Below are 20,090 nucleotides of genomic sequence, written 5' to 3'. Positions count from 1 at the left end.
AAAAAAAAAAATTGGTTGCAATCTTAATTATCTCTTTGAACTACTTTCCTCTACCACAGATAATACAATTCTAAAAACCTGAGGATGTCTTCCCAATTCCTTCTGACTTGCAGCAGCAATGATTGGAATTTAGCCCAGAAATGTTGTTATAATTACCTGGTTCCTGGCTGGCCTGTGGAAGTATTATCAATTTAACAAGAGGGATTCTTCTAATTCTGGCTTCCTGTTTAAGTAAGTCCCAGAGGACTGGTGGGAGTGTTCACACAGCAAAATCTGCACTTGAACTTGCCCTAACACAAATCACTCATAAACATTATAGGAATTATTTGTGGAAGGTCATGATTGAGAAAGGCTTGCAGAAGATTTCTGCAACAAGTCTTTTCTGTTCAAGTTGCACTACAAGTAAACAATTTCCAATTTCTGAGTCAATAAGCAATACAGTTTTCTAGTGATAGAAGCCATTCTCTCAGATGCCCAAGCTGAACTCCTGCTATTTCTGTGTGAGAATTGTATAGTGATTTCAAAGCTGTGCTTATTTCAGTAGATGTGTCTGACAGTTGCTTGAGAAGGTTAAAAAAAATAAGATGGGACTCTGGGTGTTGTGTTTTGGCTTTTATGGCTGTGGTATCAGTGAGGGTTAAATACATAGACATTTTCTTTCACTGCTCTTTCATTTCAAGGTACTCACACAATTCATATGTGTCATAGTTCTTGATTGCAATCCACAGAAAATGTTGGGCAATCTTTTTAAAATTTATTTATTTATTTTTGGGCTGTGTTGGGTCTTCGTTTCTGTGCGAGGGCTTTCTCTAGTTGTGGCAAGCGGGGACCACTCTTCATTGCGGTGCGCGGGCCTCTCACTATCAAGGCCTCTCTTGTTGCAGAGCACAGGCTCCAGACACGCAGGCTCAGTAGTTGTGGCTCACGGGCCTAGTTGCTCTGCGGCATGTGGGATCTTCCCAGACCAGGGCTCAACCCGTGTCCCCTGAATTAGCAGGCAGATTCTCAACCACTGCACCACCAGGGAAGCCCCTTTCTGGCAATCTTAAGCCAAAAATATTTTGGAAGAGTAACTGGGGCTCACAGAACTAAGAGGAGACTGGAAACCCAGAGCGAGAACATGGATGGACACCACAGTGCTCTGGGGTCTGCAGCTAAGATCATGCAGCAGACGCAAGCTGATCTGCTGCTACTGAGAAGATGATGCCCTCCAGCCGGTTGGAGACCCCATGTCCCACACTTCAGACTCAACATTCCAGAGAATGAGTCTGATTGGCTGAACTTAACACACATGCCTGCCACTGACTCAGGGAATTAGAGAGAGGAAGGGGACGCACTGTCTTCCTTTGGAGAGAAGGGCACTTATTCACTCTGAGACTGTACGCAGTGTGGGATTACTAAGAGATTTCAGGTGCTAATAGGAATGGAGGATTGGATGCTAGACAGTCAAGGAATGACTAGGACCCTCAAGCAGTTTCTCTTCACTATACCCCCTTTCAGGTGACTGGGTTATGTTCATTGAAGTCAAGGTGTTGTATACATGCAAAGGTCAGATGAGGTAAAACAATTCCCCATAGTTCATTCATTCAGTCAGTCATCTATTCAATAAACATGCAGTCAACATGGACACAGTGTGAAATCCTGTCCTGGGTCAATTGAGCCCCATGGCACCCATTTACATGCACGCCTGCCCTTCTCCTCTCATTCCTTCTCTTAGACTTCTAAAAATTCAGATAATGGAGCCAAAAACTTCTCAGTTACTCAGTGTCATGTGGATATCATTAAAGTCCCTTTCTCCCCCAACACCCTCCCTCAGCCTTCCCCTGTTGTCCAGCTTTGGTCATTAGGGAGTCTGTTTGAACCTCTGTTCCAGGAAGGACAGGAGGGGAAATGAAGTAAAGCCAGACACATCTCCAGGACTACTTTAAACAGTTTTGGCAGGATATTTGAATGCAAGACATTGTAAAAAATAGTTTTGAGGGGTTATTTTTGGATTTCAGTGACCTGTGTTCTCCCTGGCCCCTATCATCAGAGCTAATTGAAAACTAGTGTTGACACAGAGCCTGTTGGTTAAAGTGGCAACCACAGCAATCAGAAAGGCAGCCTTGGTATAATAAAGAGTACAAGGCACGATTCAGCTCTGGCTGTGCCTCTTACTAACTGCATGAGGTGTTTTACTGCTTTTTGAAACACAATAATGTACAATGTGCACAGACAAACATTCACATACATGCTTATTTCAGTACAAAAGCAGTAGAGGGTAGCAGCTAAGCATGTGGGCTCTAGATTCAGATGGACCTGGGACTGTGCAACTCTGAGCAAGTTACTTACCTTCTTTACGCATTTATGTTTGAAGATATAAAATGAGAATAATTATAGCACCTATTTCATGAGGTCATTGCAAGAATTATAAGATGTAATTCATGTAAAGCTCTTAGTAATTGCTTAACATATAACAAGCACTCAACAATAAACAGTAGCTATTATTATATACATACATATACCCACCCTTGAATTACTACTTCTAGCCTTGAACAATCCCCTTAACCTATCTGAGCTGCCTTTACATTTTGACATTAATAACTACCTCCAAGGTTTGTTGTCAGAATTAAAGAAAAAGAGTAGCTAACGTTTGTTGAGCTCTTATTACTGTAAATGAAAGGGCTTCACCCAATATAAAGTGCTAAGAGGTAGAAGATATAATTGTGCACAGCAGCTGGTTAGAGGATTCTCAGCAGAAGAACGGAATTCACATTCATTTCACAATCACCTCTGATTAAAATGACACTTGGGAAGTACAGACCTTTCATTCTGAAATGATCCACGTTCCTAACAAAAGGTTAAATAGCAAGTCACCACTCTCACTTCACAACCAAAGGTAAGATCAATCTGTCATCCCATATTTATGAAGAAGAGAGGGAGCAGTGACAACACTCTGAAAAGAAGATCAACCTTGCTCAAGAGATATCTTTTGGTGGAACATTGAAAACCAATACTGTGAAGTCTTGGTGCTGAACTCTCCCTTCAGGTGCCAGGGACACAATGCCACTCAGGGACCATGCAAAGGTCAGAGTGGGGCCTGGGAGAAAGATCCTGAAAAAAAAAGTCTTTCCATCAGTAATCCAACAGTTACGAAGCACTGTTACATTCCAGGTCACTGAGGTGGGCCCTGAGGCTGTGGGGGTCAATATGAGCAACATCAGATACACGAACTGTTCATAGAAACTATGGATTAGTTGGGAAGTTAGGGGAGTTATGCAATAGCTATCAACAAGCAGGCCACACGGTGCTGGGAGAAATCCAGGATTGTTTGTATTTGCAGGGGAAACCATCTTTCTCTTTTACCTAAAGATGTTAGGGAGAGGACATGGCCCTTGCATGCTTAGACAGTCCTTCTCTCTGTCCTGGGTAGCAGGTCAGTGGAACTGAGCAACCACTTCCCACTCCTCACTTCAGGGATGAGGGAGATGCTGTGACTCACTTGGAGCCCTTTCTCTCCAGTGAGTTTTTTCATCGTCTTAACTCTAAGCTAAATAAAAGTCAAGTGAATTAGTCAGGATTCTCCAGAGAAACAGAGACAACAGGAAATGTATCATATATATATCTCATCCCTCCTCATATATATATGTGGGGGAATTTATTTTAAGAAATATTCTCACACAATTATGGGAGCTGGCAAATTTGAAATCTGTAAGGCAGGCTGGCAAGGCTGGAAATTCAGGTAAGAGTTGATATTGCAGTCTTGCATCTGAAATCTGCATGGTGAACCTGCAGGCTAGAAACTCAGGCAAGATTTCTATGTTGCAATTTTGAGGCAGAATTCCTTTAGGAAACCTAAGTCTTTGCTTTCAGGCCTTCAAATGATTGCATGAGGCCTACCAACACTATAAAGGGTAATCTGCTTTACTTAAAGTCAACTGATTATAAATGTTAATCACATCCACAAATACCTTCACAGCAACATTTACGCTGCTGTTTGACCAAACAGTTGGGCACCATAGCCTAGTGGACACACAAAATAAACAGTTAAAGCAGGGAAGAATAGTGACTAACTTTGCTTGGGATGGTTAAGAAAACTCACAGAATGATACAGCAGATTTAATCTTTAAGAAGTAGTAGGAGAAGTTTGTTCTGTAAGGAAACAAAGAAAGCAAAAAATTTTTGTCAGAAGGAGCCACAACCCCACAGAGACATGACCAAGTGATTGTGCTCCAGCAAGAGACAATTTCTCAGTGTGGCTGAGCAGTACAGCCCATGAGGTGGGGAAAAAGTAGGCCAGAGAGGTTGTGTGGCACCTCCAATTGTGAACAACATAGAAGACCATTTTTACCAGTTAGAATTTGTTTCACACACAACTGAAAACCATTTAAAGTCATTAAACATGAGAGCACCATGGGATGATCTAAGTTCTAGAATAATGACTCAAACTCGAATGCATACAAAAATTACTTAATAGTTGATAAAAATTTCAATCTCAGGATGTTCACCTAGATGATACTAGTCTATAGGTACTGTTTGAGGTCTAGCCATTGAACAGAATTTTTTTTAATTTTTAAATTTATTTTTTTATACAGCAGGTTCTTATTAGTTATCAATTTTATACACATCAGTGTATACATGTCAATCCCAATCACCCAATTCATCACACCCCCACCCCCAAACCCCCGCTGCTTTCCCCCGTTGGTGTCCATACATTTGTTCTCTACATCTCTGTCTCAATTTCTGCCCTGCAAACCGGTTCATCTGTACCATTTTTCTAGGTTCCACATATATGGGTTCATGCACAATATTTACTTTCCTCTTTCTGACTTACTTCACCCTGCATGAGATTCTCTAGGTCTATACACATCTCTACAAATGACCCAATTTCGTTCCTTTTTATGGCTGAGTAATATTCCATTGTATATATGTACCACATCTTTTTTATTCATTCGTCTGTCGATGGGCATTTAGGTTTCTTCCATGACCTGGCTATTGTAAACAGTACTGCAATGAACACTAGGGTGCATGTGTGTTTTTGAATTATGGTTTTCACTGGATATACGCCCAGTAGTGGGATTGCTGGATCATATGGTAATTCTATTTTTAGTTTTTTAAGGAACCTCCATACTGTTCTCCATAGTGGCTGTATCCATTTATATTCCTACCAACAGTGCAAGAGGGTTCCATTTTCTCCACACCCTCTCCAGCATTTGTTGTTTGTAGATTTTCTGATGATGCCCATTCTAACTGGTGTGAGGTGATACCTCATTGTAGTTTTGATTTGCATTTCTCTAATAATTAGTGATGTCAAACAGCTTTTCATGTGCTTCTTGGCCATCTGTATGTCTTCTTTCGAAAAATGTCCATTTAGATCTTCTGCCCATTTTTTTTTATTAGTTGTTTTTTTTTTAATATTGAGCTGCATGAGCTGTTTATATATTTTGGAGATTAACCCTTTGTCTGTTGATTCGTTTGCAAATATTTTCTCCCATTCTGAGGGTTGTCTTTTTGTCTTGTTTATGGTTTCCTTTGCTGTGCAAAAGCTTTTAAGTTTCATTAGGTCCCATTTGTTTATTTTTGTTTTTATTTCAATTACTCTAGGAGGTGGATCAAAAAAGATCTTACCATGATTTATCTCAAAGAGTGTTATTCCTATGTTTTTCTCTAAGAGTTTTATAGTGTCCCATCTTACATTTAGGTCTCTAATCCATTTTGAGTTTATTTTTGTGTGTGGTGTTAGGGAGTGTTCTAATTTCATTCATTTACATGTAGTTGTCCAGTTTTCCCAGCACCACTTATTGAAGACTGTCTTTTCCATTGTATATCCTTGCTTCCTTTGTCATAAATTAGCTGACCATAGGTGCATGGTTTTATCTCTGGGCTTTCTATCTAGTTCCATTGATCTATGTTTCTGTTTTTGTGCCAGGACCATATTGTCTTGATTACTGTAGCTTTGTAGTATAGTCTGATGTCAGGAAGTCTGATTTTTCCAGAGCCACTTTTTTCCCTCAAGACTGCTTTGGCTATTTGGAGTCTTTTGTGTCTCCATACAAATTTTAAGATTTTTTGTTCTAGTTCTGTAAAACATGCCACTGATAATTTGATAGGGATTGCATTGAATCTGCAGATTGCTTTGGGTAGTATAGTCATTTTCACAATATTGATTCTTCCAATCCGAGAACGTGGTATATCTCTCCATCTGTTGGTATCATCTTTAATTTCTTTCATCAGTGTCTTATAGTTTTCTGCATACAAATCTTTTGTCTCCCTCAGTAAGTTTATTCCTAGGTATTTTATGCTTCTTGTTGCAATGGTAAATGGGAGTGTTTCCTTAATTTCTCTTTCAGCTTTTTCATCATTAGTGTATAGGAATGCAAGAGATTTCTGTGCATTAATTGTGTATCCTGCAACTTTACCAAATTCATTGATTAGCTCTAATGGTTTTCTGGTGGCATCTTTAGGATTCTCTATGCATAGTATCATGTCATCTGCAAACAGTGACAGTTTTACTTCTTCTTTTCCAATTTGTATTCCTCTTATTTCTTTTTCTTCTCTGATTCCCATGGCTAGGATTTCCAAAACTATGTTGAATAATAGTGGTGAGAGTGGAAATCCTTGTCTGATTCCTGATTTTAGAGGAATGGTTTCAGTTTTTCACCATTGAGAATGATGTTTGCTGTGGGTTTGTTGTATATGGCCTTTATTATGTTGAGTTAGGTTCCTTCTATGTCCACTTTCTGGAGAGTTTTTATCATAAAAGGGTGTTTAACTTTGTCAAAAGCTTTTTCTGCATCTATTGAGATGATCATATGGTTTTTATTCTTCAGTTTGTTAGTATGGTGTATCACATTGATTGATTTGCATATATTGAAGAATGCTTGCATCCCTGGGATAAATCCCACTTGATCATGGTGTATGATCCTTTTAATGTGTTGTTGGATTCTGTTTGCTAGTATTTTGTTGAGGATTTTTTCATCTATATTCATCAGTGATATTGGTCTGTAATTTTCTTTCTTTTTTTTTTTTTGTAGTATCTTTGGTTTTGGTATCAGGGTGATGGTGGTTTCATAGAATGAGTTTGGGAGTGTTCCTTCCTCCATAATTTTTTGGACGAGTTTGAGAAGTATGGGTGTTAGCTCTTCTCTAAATGTTTGATAGAATTCACCTGTGAAGCCATCTGGTCCTGGACTTTTGTTTGTTGGAAGATTTTTAATCACAGTTTCAATTTCATTACTTGTGATTGGTTTGTTCATATTTTCTATTTCTTCCTGGTTCAGTCTTGGAAGGTTATACCTTTTTAAGAATTTGTCAATTTCTTCCAGGTTGTACATTTTATTGACATAGAGTTGCTTGTAGTAGTCTCTTAGGATGCTTCATATTTCTGCAGTGTCTGTTGTAACTTCTCCTTTTTCATTTTTTTTTTTTTTTTTTTTTTTTTTTGCGGTACGCGGGCCTCTCACCGCTGTGGCCTCTCCCGTCGCGGAGCACAGGCTCCGGATGCGCAGGCTCAGCGGTCATGGCTCACAGGCGCAGCCGCTCCGCGGCATGTGGGATCTTCCCGGACCGGGGCACGAACCCGCGTCCCCTGCATTGGCAGGCGGACTCTCAACCACTGCGCCACCAGGGAAGCCCTCCTTTTTCATTTTTAATTTTATTGATTTGAGTCCTCTCCCTCTTTTTCTTGATGAGTCTGACTAATGGTTTATCAATTTTGTTTATCTTTTCAAAGAACCAGCTTTTAGTTTTATTGATGTTTGCTATTGTTTTCTTTGTTTCTATTTCATTTATTTCTGCTCTGATATTTATGATTTCTTTCCTTCTGCTAACTTTTGGTTTTGTTTGTTCTTCTTTCTCCAGTTTCTTTAGGTGTAAGGTTAGATTGTTTATTTGAGATATTTCTTGTTTCTTGAGGTATGCTTATATAGCTATCAACTTCCCTCTTAGAACTGCTTTTGCTGCATCCCATAGGCTTTGGATTGTTGTGTTTTCATTGTCATTTGTTTCTAGGTATTTTTTAATTTCCTCTTTGATTTCTTCAGTGATATCTTGGTTATTTAGTAATGTATTGTTTAGCCTCCATGTGTTTGCGGGTTTTTTTACGTTTTTTTCCCTGTAATTGATTTCTAATCTCATAGCATTGTGCTCGAAAAGATTCTTGATATAATTTCAATTTTCTGAAATTTACTGAGGCTTGATTTGTGACCCAAGATGTGATCTATCCTGGAGAATGTTCTGTGCACACTTGAGAAGAAATTTTAATCTGCTGTTTCTGGATAGAATGTCCTATAAATATCAATTAAATCTATCTGGTCTATTGCATCATTTAAAGCTTCTGTTTCCTTATTTATTTTCATTTTGGATGACCTGTCCCTTAGTGTAAGTGAGGTGTTAAAGTCCCCCACTATTATTTTGTTACTGTCGATTTCCTCTTTTATAGCTGTTAGCAGTTGCCTTATGTATTGAGGTGTGCCTATGTTGGGTACATATATATTTATAATTGTTATATCGTCTTCTTGGATTGAGTCCTTGATCATTATGTAGTGTCCTTCCTTGTCTCTTGTAACATTCTTTATTTTTAAATCTATTTTATCTGATATGAGTATTGCTACTCCAGATTTCTTTTGATTTCCATTTTAATGGAGTATCTTTTTCCATCCCCTCACTTTCAGTCTGTATGTGTCCCTAGGTCTGAAGTGGGTCTCTTGTAGACAGCATATATATGGGTCTTGTTTTTGTATCCATTCAGTGAGCCTGTGTCTTTTGGTTGGAGAATTTAATCCATTCATGTTTAAAGTAATTATTGATATGTATGTTCCTATGACCATTTTCTTAATTGTTTTGGGCTTGGTTTTGTAGGTCCTTTTCTTCTCTTTTGTTTCCTATTTAGAGAATTTCCTTTAGCATTTGTTGTAGAGCTGGTTTGGTGGTGCTGAATTCTCTTAGCTTTTGCTTGTCTGTAAAGCTTTTGATTTCTCCATCGAATCTGAATGAGATCTTTGCTGGGTAGAGTAATCTTGGTTGTAGTTTCTTCCCTTTCATCACTTTAAGTATATCATGCCACTTCCTTCTGGCTTGTAGCGTTTCTGCTGAGAAATCAGCTGTTAACCTTATGGGAGATCCCTTGTATGTTATTTGTTGTTTTTCCCTTGCTGTTTTGAATAATTTTTCTTTGTTTTTTATTTTTGCCAATTTGATTACTATGTGTCTCAGAGTGTTTCTCCTTGGATTTATCCTGTATGGGACTCTTTGTGCTTCCTGGACTTGAGTGGTTATTTCCTTTCCCACGTTAGGGAAATTTTTAAGTATAATCTCTTCAAATATTTTCTCGGGTCCTTTCTCTCTTCTCCTTCTGGGACCCCTATAATGTGAATGTTGTTGTGTTTAATGCTTTCCTAGAGGTCTCTTAGGCTGTCATCATTTCTTTTCATTCTTTTTTCTTTATTCTGTTCAGCAGCAGTGAATTTCACCATTCTGTCTTCCAGGTCACTTATCCATTCTTCTGCTTCAGTTATTCTGCTATTGATTCCTTCTAGTGTAGTTTTCATTTCAATTATTGTATTGTTCATCTCTGTTTGTTTGTTCTTTAATTCTTCTAGGTCTTTGTTAAACATTTCTTGCATGTTCTTGATCTTTGCCTCCATTCTTTTTCCAAATTCCTGGATCATCTTCACTATAATTATTCTGAATTCTTTTTTTGGAAGGTTGCCTATCTCCACTTCATTTAGTTGTTTTTCTGGAGTTTTATCTTGTTCCTACATCTGGTACATAGCCCTCTGCCTTTATTTATTTATTTTTTTTTTGTGGTACGCGGGCCTCTCACCGCTGTGGCCTCTCCTGTTGCAGAGCACAGGCTCTGGACGTGCAGGCTCAGCGGCCATGGCTCACAGGCTTAGCCGCTCCGTGGCATGTGCAATCTTCCCGGACTGGGGTACGAACCCGTGTCCCCTGCATTGGCAGGTGGATTCTCAACCACTGCACCACCAGGGAAGCCCAGCCCTCTAGCCATCTTGTCTATTTTTCTGTGAATGTGGTTTTTGTTCCACAGGCTGCAGGATTGTAGTTCTTCTTGCTTCTGCTGTCTGCCCTCTGGTGGATGAGGGTGCCTAAGAGGCTTGTGCAAGTTTCCTGATGGGAGGGACTGGTGGTGGGTAGAGCTGGCTGTTGCTCCGGTGGGCAGAGCTCAGTAAAACTTTAATCCACTTGTCTGATGATGGGTGGGGCTGAGTCCCCTCCCTGTTGGTTGTTTGGCCTGAGGTGACTCAACACTGCAACCTGCAGACTGTTTTGTGGGGTTAATGGAAGACTCCGGGAGGGTTCACACCAAGGGGTACTTCCCATAACTTCTGCTACCAGTGTCCTTGTCCCCACAGTGAGCCACAGCCACCCTCTCACCACTTCTGCAGGAGATCCACCAACACTAGCAGGTAAGTCTGGTTCAGTCTCCTATGGGGTCACTGCTCCTTCCCCTGGGTCCTGATGTGCGCACTACTTTGTGTGTGCCCTCCAAGAGTGGAGTCTCTGTTTCCCCCAGTCCTGTCAGAGTCCTGCAATCAAATCTCTCTAACCTTCAAAGTCTGATTCTCTAGGAATTCCTCCTCCCGTTGCCAAACCCCCAGGTTCGGAAGCCTGACGTGGGCCTCAGAACCTTCACTCCAGTGGGTGGACTTCTTTGCATAAGTGTTCTCCAGTTTGTGAGTCACCCAACCAGCAGTTATAGGATTTGATTTTATTGTGATTGCGCCCCTCCTACCATCTCATTTTGGCTTCTCCTTTGTCTTTCAAAGTGGGGTATCTTTTTTGGTGAGTTCAATGTCTTCCTGTTGATGATTGTTCTGCAGTTAGTTCTGATTCTGGTGTTCTCGCAAGAGGGAGTGAGAGCACGTCCTTCTACTCCGCCATCTTGGTTCCGGCTCCACTGAACAGATTTTGAACAACCATCTAATGATTCCTATGCAGGTATTTTGGAGGTCACACTTTGAGAGTAGCACTGTTCTACAAAGATAACTCTGGCCTCAGAGTGTGAAATGGACAGAGGAGAGTCAGACAGCAGGCTGAGCTCAGTCAATGGGCTTTGCTCTTGTGCATGACCTCTGCTTGGGTGCCTCAGGCCTCTAGGGTTTGAGGGAGTGGCGGCATTCTCAGGAGACAGATGCCATCATGGGCTCACTGACTGTCTCTTTCCTCACTTGGATATCATTTTGTTACATACTGATGGTATAATGTTTCATTTGCTTCAATGTCTTACAGAATGGTCAATAAAACCATTCTTTGACCTTTTACTTAAAATGTACCACTTCAGACATAAGTCCTCAGAAGTACCAGGATGGAAGGCAAATCCAAGTGACAGAAAATATTCCAAAAACACAATCCCTACTCCCCATCCAACACTGTCTAATGTTTTGTGGATGAGCAGAATTGAACACTTTGATCCTCTTTTTTTATAGAACTAGTTTGCTCCCAGATTCCTTGGCTCCTGATACAAATAAGTTCCTGATGGGCCTTTTCTACTAGTTTATCCAAGATGACCAGATGTTTTTGAATCTCAGTGGGAAAAAGGCTTAGGCTCTGGGGACAGCTCCCAACCCACGTAAATACCAGTAATTCTGTACAGTTTATGATGAATAGATTTGTCCTCCTGTCTTTTCATATATATTTTCTTGTTTTTGCTTTAGAGCTAATCTGGTTTAAGTATGAATCTGGAGGCTCAGACCCACCATCATAGTCGGTCTTGCCACCAGAGTCGGTAGGCTGAGCCCTCAATACAGCTTGACTGACAAAGTCTTGGACTTCTCCCTCAGCCCTACCACAGCCACCCCATTGTTGCTTGGGCCTTGGTTTGCTGATGGGCTTTCCAATTTCTTCCTTGAGACTGCAGCTTTGTCCTGAACTATGTCCACTTACTTGGGGCCCTGACTCACAGTTTAGCTCTCTCCAGTTCCCTTCCCCACAGGCTGGACTCTGCTCAAAGTTAAGGGGGACATCAGAGTCTCCAAACTTTGATCTGCCCCCTGTGTGCCTGGCACCCGTCTGGAGCCATACCAGATTATAGCTCTTGCATGGTGATGTTGGCCTGGGTGAAGCTATTTGTTTATTTCATTCCTTAGGACTTTATAATTTGCATTTCACCCCACTCCATAGTCCTATTAGTCTGCAGAACAAGCTCTACATTTTCTCAGCTCCATCCCTTACAAAACAATGGAAAAGGAGATAATGGCTTTCACTTTTAAGCCTAAGTAGGATGTGGTATTGCATGAATGATCAAAATGCTGTGGTAGATCAAAGATATTAAAGTTTAAGTTTATATTTTAAGTAAACTCATTATTTAAATCCACATAAAATTTCATGAAATACTTTAAAGAGAATCCATACTTCTATATTGTTTTTCTGGAAAGACTCACTCAGAGCCACCTTTATTCCTGCTTCTCCCTTTTGAAACTGGGCAGGCACATGAGGTCAGCACAGCACCTGCTCTGTAAGCCTAACTCTCTTAAAGTCAAAAGAGGAGGAAGAGGGTTCTCCATTCAGACTTCCTAGTCTTGATCATGTGCTTCAGCACATGTATTATTAATAAAATGATATTTTCCTTCCTGCTTGGCAATTGTTCCTTGTGTATCCAGCTCTTTGGGTTAGGACCCTAGTGAGGGAGATGGGGTCAGTGGTAGGATTTGGATACCAAATCCTTAACTCTAATCTCTCAACTCTAAGATTATGTATTTGAATGTATTTATGAATGCCAGAGTACTCTTCAAACTGTGATGTTACAATTATTTCAGACTCAACCTAAATGTACCAAGAAAAGTCAATCTGTCCTTGATGATACAGCCTACTCATTGTCTCTCTGCAAGGTTTTGGCTGTGCCCCTTAACTCAGTCTTTAGGAGAGAGAAGATCATCATTTTCTACCAAGTCCTAGAGGGTATGGAGCAAGGTGACATTGCTAATAAATGCTATGAACTTTTTGGCAGGAAACTACCAGATGAATACCGAGTTTCATTATTATTTTGCAATGTGCACAAAGGGAGTAATTTTGCACTATCACCATAAGGGCAAGAAATAAGCAGCCATTTTATTAGTACTTGTGATGCTCTGCCACAGACTCTCTCCAGAAAAGCTGTTTCATTTTGATAGACCATCAATCTCAGCTCTTGGGCAATTGGCTTCCACCTATGCTGATGTGGAAAATCAAACTTGATTCCCAGAAGGCAGAGCAACTGTTACCAAAGGTCATAAAATATTTGGAGTTCGCTTTTCTGCAGTAGTGAATGTAAAAGGACTTCTACCAGTCTTGGATAAATTTATTTCTCTGTATTACCCTATGCTCCTCTCCTGGTCAAATTAGGAGAAGGGATGATGGAGTCCAAATCACTGATGATGGTCAAACGAAAGGGCTGTCATGAAAAACAAACAAAAACAAAGTACAACAGAGGCTAAACTGAACTTAGAAATACGGAAAATAATGCTATTTCAAGTTTCCCATGTATCTGGCATGGATTCAGCCTAAAGCCAAATTCAATACATTTTAGCTGTCTTCAACCCCCTGATTTCTGACACTAGACAATATCATTCCAGCTGAGCACTTAGAATCAGCTGGGGTTTCATTTCCATTCTTCGTTTACTCAGTCCAATAGACTGCCAATTTCTATCATTTTTTTCTCTTCAGAACAGCTCTCCCATCTATCCCTATTTTTCCTTTCTTTCTGGTGAAATAATAGTCTAGATTTACACTTAGATTACTGAAATAACTTCCTTAAAGGATCCCTCCTTCAAGAGGGATCTATTCCTTCAACAGGGATCCCTCCTTCAAGAGGGATGCCCCCTCCAATCCATTCATTTAACTCACCACTGCAGGCCTGTTTTGCACCAGGCATTTTTCCTATACCTTGAGAGTTACATATTATATGCCTGTTTAACTGAGAAAAACAGTAAGGCTCAGAAAGGTTAATTGTGTAGAACACTCAGAGTCACACACCTAATACTTGGCAGGTCAGAATTTGAACCTGCATCTGAGGGTGCCAAGGTCTGCTGTTTTCCTTCTACCACAGCCATGCCCCTTCCAACTGACTCACTTACTGACCTTCTGCCACAGCGCGTCTGTCACAGCTTTCTCAAAAATCTCCAACAGCTCACCCATTGCCAAATTCCTGTCTGCCATTACTATAACCCAGTGCTAAAGTCTCTCAGAAATCTTGTATTCCTTTCCTCTTTCTTCGAAGCTTTTCACCTGAAAAGCTGGTCTACAAATTGCCACATTGGACAGCTCATGTATCTTGCCATTTCTGGACCATTGTTCATATGTTTCATCCTTAATTTGAAAAGTTTTTCCAACTCCTTTCTACCTATTAAATGCACACTCACCCTGGAAGGCCAAGCTTCATCCCACATCTTCCTAGAAGTTTGTATGATTTTCCTGATTCCTAATGACTTTTCCTTATTCTGAACTCTGGAAACACATTATCTGTACAGATGGCTAGATGCAGTTTATGCAAACTTGTCCTCACTATAGATTCCTCTTGGGGTGCATCTTGCCTACAAATCCTCACTGCCCATAAGGCATCTCTATCTGGACAGCTTGAGGTTACTTGACATAATGTGGACTAATGATTTCCTAAACCCTACTTCCTGCATTTCTACAACTTGCTCCTTTTTTCATTGTATATCTTTCACTAATTTCCATGAAGCTCACTCAGTTATAAAAAAAACTCCATAGAGATCCCTCTCCTCTTCTGCCACGTAAGAATACAGCAAGAAGATGGCCATTTATGAAGAAGCAGGCTCTCACCAGACACCAAAATCTGAAGGCACAATGATTTTGGACTTCCAAGCCTCCAGAACTGTGAGAAATACAAATTTTTGTTGTTATAAACCACCAAGTTTATGGTATTTTTGTTATTAGCAGCCCATGTGGATTAAAACACTGATGTTCCAGGCAGGATAGCAGTTGTGTGTTCACTGTGTGCAATTCAAAGACAAAAATGATTGCAAACCATAGTGAAAGGTGACAGTGCAACATAAGCACACAAGAGCAAAAAGTGACAGAATTTTTATTTTATGTATGTTTTCTGATAACTCAATTTAAAAATGTTGGAATTGATAGTTGGCTCAAGAATCCAATCCTCAAACCGAACAGAGCACAGTCACATTTTACACAAGGGTTAGGTTTTAGAGACAGCATGTAAGGTGGAAACTATGCAGAACATTCCTTAGAAAATGTTGCACTGACACACAGTCCATCAGTAAGTCGGACATGGCTATTTTTCCTTTTTTTTTTTTTTTTTTTTTTTACTGGCAACTAGATGTAGTAGTTGGCTTGAGTTTAGGACACGTTGTAGAAAAAAAAATCGTAACTTTAAAGAACTTGCAGAGTTCAGCTCAGCAAAATGCTCACGTTATGAAAGTCACATGAGCAATGATACTGGCCTTGGGAAGAGCAGATTTACATTTATTTTAGAGCATAAATTCATTTTCAGGAATGGCGAGCTCTGCCCAGTTATCCCATTGTGCAGAGACTTGGCCGCTCCTTCTTCCAAAGCACCATGTAGGTCACATAGCAAGTACTCAATAAATGCCTGTGATTAAATTCATTAGTGGTACCCTTGCATCTGAGAAATTAGATCCAGTCTCAATCTCTCCTTTTACCTGCCTATTTCCCACCTTTGTACCCTCATGTGCCTGATGGCAGTAGAGACCTTCATTGCCATGGCCTTCACAGCAATGCAGAGTACTCAGGCCTAAGCCAGGCATGAGTATTTCCTGTGTGGTCTGAAATGATGTGGACATTTGCACTCATTTTCTTCATTCAAAGCCAGAAAAAAAGAACTGAAGGCTCACCCAATTAGAGCCTTCTATGGGAAAGTGCTTACTAAGTAAAGAGTAGTTTATGGAAGTACACCTGTGATAAAGCTCTTTAATAATATCACCAGTGTATGGGTCTTAGAAAAAGCACATTACCCTCATGTGAGTGATAAAAGCCCATGGAATCTTTAAATTTCCTAACTCTGAGCAGTATTTATATAGTGGTCATACCATTAAATTTTCATTAAGGTAGAAAGAATTGTATACGCTTGTCATATCTACATAGGCTGTCCCAAATTTATGAATGGAGGCGTTGCCAACATTTACTTGTAAGTCACTTCTTTGTTTGGAATTTGGAACAATTTCCCCAGTAGCAACAGTGTAACCCGTGGCAGCTCAGGCCCCAGGCAAGCCCACAATAACCTTTATAATCCATTATGTAGGTGAAATTGGACAGATTTCAACCTTTTAAACCTTGAGTAGCACTAGACCCAGCTTGAGAATTTCAGGACTAATGTTTGGCACCCAACCCCCAAGCTCCTGTTCCTGAGCCTTGAATTCTAAGGAGGATAAGAATAGAGGCTGGCTGGAGGGTCCCTCAGTTAGATCTCAAAGCAACAGTAGAAAAGGCTCAAAAAGAATCTGAGGGTTGAAGAAGCTGCTGCAGAGGATCTGGTACAATGTACGTGACTTCTCTTGCATATAACAGATGTTCAAAGTCACACAATGGAAAGGAATCTCCCATTCTTTCATTCTTTCTATCTTTCCATGTAATCTTCTTTTCTTGAAAGAACAGAGATTTTGAAATCTTCCCTTTTCTAATGGGGTGAACTTAGTTACATTTTTGGTGATTGTGGCAGGTTATAATAAATAGAATTTAGTTAGCACATAGCAGTCTTTTAATACATAGTAGCTAATATTATTAAAATTATGTTTTACCTATTAAATTATATAGGAATTTTTAAACCTAAGCAGTTTTCACATACAGGCAGCCTCACTATTGTAGTATTTCTTTAAGTTTAATGTATTAGGTACTAAACCAATCTACTGGCAGCCCTGGAGAGAAAAGAACAGACTCACATGGAATACAAAATGTGCATATTGCAGCACCCTCATTGAGGACAACTCTGCTGACCTTGCTAATGATGAGCAACCTCTCCAAATGGAAGAGGCTGTCCTGGTCAGAATAAAGGTTCTGAGCTGCTCTCTCATTAGGAGGTTGGGTTGACAAGAACCCTCCATCTTAGTGTGGGGTCCTATCACTAAGATCACTTGTGAGATGAAGGTATGAACCCCTAACCTTGTCTCATTCATCCTCAACATGATCTCACCTCCTCCATTGACTTGCTGGAGATGCTACCCATGTCTGCCTTCTACACACTATATCTAGTCTTGTGGAATTTTCAGCTTAGCTTCTTTTTTATACAGGCTTATCAAAACTCTCATAGAAATAAAACCTTTGGTTCTGATTGTCCTATGTCAGGGAGTCCTAGAAGCTAAAACTCTTTCCTGTCTTGTACTGTGTCTGCTGCTCAGAATTCTAAGTCTGGCTCTCTTGGTTCTCAATCAATCTGGCCATTTCTACTAACCTCAGAGACAGGGCCATTGCAAGAACAACAGTAAAAGCCTTGGGAATTGACTAATCAGTGTAACTGAAGTAGATGCTGGTGAACCAGCCTCTTTTACTGTTTTAACTTTTACAGTTGATAACAGAATTTCATGTGGCACATAAATGATAGCGAGATGACAGGTCTAAGTCTCGAGGTAGTGCAGAGTAACAGACAGCCTACTGTCCACGGGAAAGTGGACTCTAACTCTACCATTACTTAAGGTATGACCTTGAGCAAGTACTTAATCTCACAGGGCTTTAATTTCATTATCTGGAATAGAAATGGTAATACCTGCTCCAACTATCTCTGTATCGCTTCCTGAATCAAATTAAATAATAGGTAATAATATATTTTGGCAAGCATATGGCATATTAAGCAAATACAAGGAATTATAATGTCGACCATCACCAACATTTTAAACCTATTCCATAGCATTTTAACTGCTCTGAAGACAAATGCCATGCTTACCTCCACATATGCCAGCTACTTTCCCAAAGGATACACTGACCTTTCTGAAACAGTTTTCTATTTCTTGGTCTACTGCATTTCCTGTTTATTGGCTTATGTCCTGCCTTCTCAGCAGTAATCTGATTTCAGCTTTGTTTCTAAACTTCTAATTCCACTTATTTTTCTTTTACTATATGTTAGCATCAATTTGTAAATGTTCATTGAGCACCTACTATATGTGTTAGGCACTTTACTAGTTCTTGGGAGTTCAAAGATGATGAAAGCACAGCCCTCGAACTTAAGAAATTTATAGTCATTCTCAGGTTGCCACAGTAAAAGAAAGAAAAATAGGAGGCTTATTGGGATATTCTCAAGGGTCATGTCTGGGAATAGCTTTCATTGCTTCCATTAACACTTCATTGGCTAGGAGTCAGCATCTGACCCTAATACAGCAATAAAGGAGGCTGAGAAATCTATTTTTTCTGTGTGTCCAGGAAAAAAAGAGATAAAATATGCTGACCACTGAGCATTTTCTCTGCCATATGATCATTTAATAATAAAATATGATAATTGGCTGTAGCGTGTGCATAGCGCTAAGGGAGCAGAGATGATGCAGTCACTTAAATTGGCAGAGGGGTTAGAGAAACTGACATTAAAGTGGAGCCTTGAAAGATGAGTACACTTTGCTATTTGAGCAAAGTAGAGGAACACCATTTTCACAAGGGCATAGTGTAGGGACATTGTTGAGGCATGGAAATGCATATTCTTTTTGGCAGAACAGAAGAGTTATTAAGTTAAATTGCATAGCTTCATAGAATACAGGAAAATATAAAACTGGAAAGACAGGTTGAAAGTAGAGTTCTAAGGTCCTTGAATGTCAGGTTAGAATTGAAATTTATATTACCATGCCATGGGAAGCTATTAAAGATTTTTAATGAGAAACTTTGATATAAGTTAAAGAGAAAAAGTCCTCTGATGGCAGAATTCAGGGGAAATTACAATGGTTTATAAACCTAGCTACACAATAGAATTTCTTGAGGAGCTTTAAAAATACAGATGTATGGTCTCTTAATGGACCAAGTCAATCAGCATTTCTGGGGCAAGTGCAGTATTCTTCAAAACTGCTTAGTTAATGCTCATGTAGAGCCAGGGCTGAGAGTCACTGATCTATACCAATGGAATCATAAATACTTTAAGAGCAGATTTGTTTATTAGACATTTTAAAATTCTGAATTTGACAAGTAATAAAAGACCATGACACTTTAATTGGTTGACTATTGCATACTCCTGGTCATAGGTAGAGTTTTCCTAGTGCAGGCTGGTGTAAAACCTTGGTTTGGGCTCCATTCACAGGAATAAATGACTCTTGACAGAAATTTACACAGGATGGGGAGAACACTTAGTATGTCTAGACATTGTGCTAGGCATTTTCACATACTATTGATGTCATTCTCAAATGTTCATTGTATGTGCATTCTTAGATGTTATTAAGTGTAGGATTCATTAATAGTATTCAGACACTTTCTGAAGTTTTGTCTGATTTGAAATATCTCCTTCAATAACAACAAAAAAAGATGCATCAGCCTACCTCTAAATCATTCTTTATCAATTTCATCACATCTTCTCCATCCAGGAATTTATGGGGCTGCTCCAATTCACATCCCTTACACTTCCCCCAGGTTTTTGGATCCCTAACACTCCTGGTCACCACCTATCTCTTCATGGTGGCACAATTGCTACCTTCCCCCCAGGGTGATCACAATCAAGAAGAGCTGACATGTATTTTCTCCTTAAAAACGTAGTCCTCTAACTCTGGGGCTCTCTCTGGAAACTCCTTAAGCAGATGAGGTCTAGGTGTTCTTGAATTGTGCCTTTCTCCTTGGATACCCCTTAATGTCTTGAACTTGTCTCTTTAGATGGCTCTTGCTACCCTGTTTGATTGTCTGCTCCATCACAGGACCCAGGCTCACTTAGAGTTTTAAATAGTTCCCAATATCCCGATTTACCATCTGGTCTTGGAAGGTCTCTCCTCAGTGATGACCCACTTGCAATTAGACTGAAGTCTTACTCTCCCAAAAGCAGTACCTCTAAGGAGTTCTTCAGACAGTTGCAGGACTTCACAGATTTAAAATAATGAAATTCTGCTAAACTTCTATAATTTCCCTAAGGAGTCTAGCCTATGTTGTGCCATGGGGTCTCACATTCAGGGCCGTCACCTCAGCACTAGGCTGCTGTGCTCTGGTGTGGCAGAAGCAAGTCC

Source organism: Tursiops truncatus, chromosome 8 (assembly GCF_011762595.2).
Source record: "Tursiops truncatus isolate mTurTru1 chromosome 8, mTurTru1.mat.Y, whole genome shotgun sequence".
NCBI classification, from domain to species: domain Eukaryota; kingdom Metazoa; phylum Chordata; class Mammalia; order Artiodactyla; family Delphinidae; genus Tursiops; species Tursiops truncatus.
Note: the sequence above shows the minus strand (reverse complement) of the source record.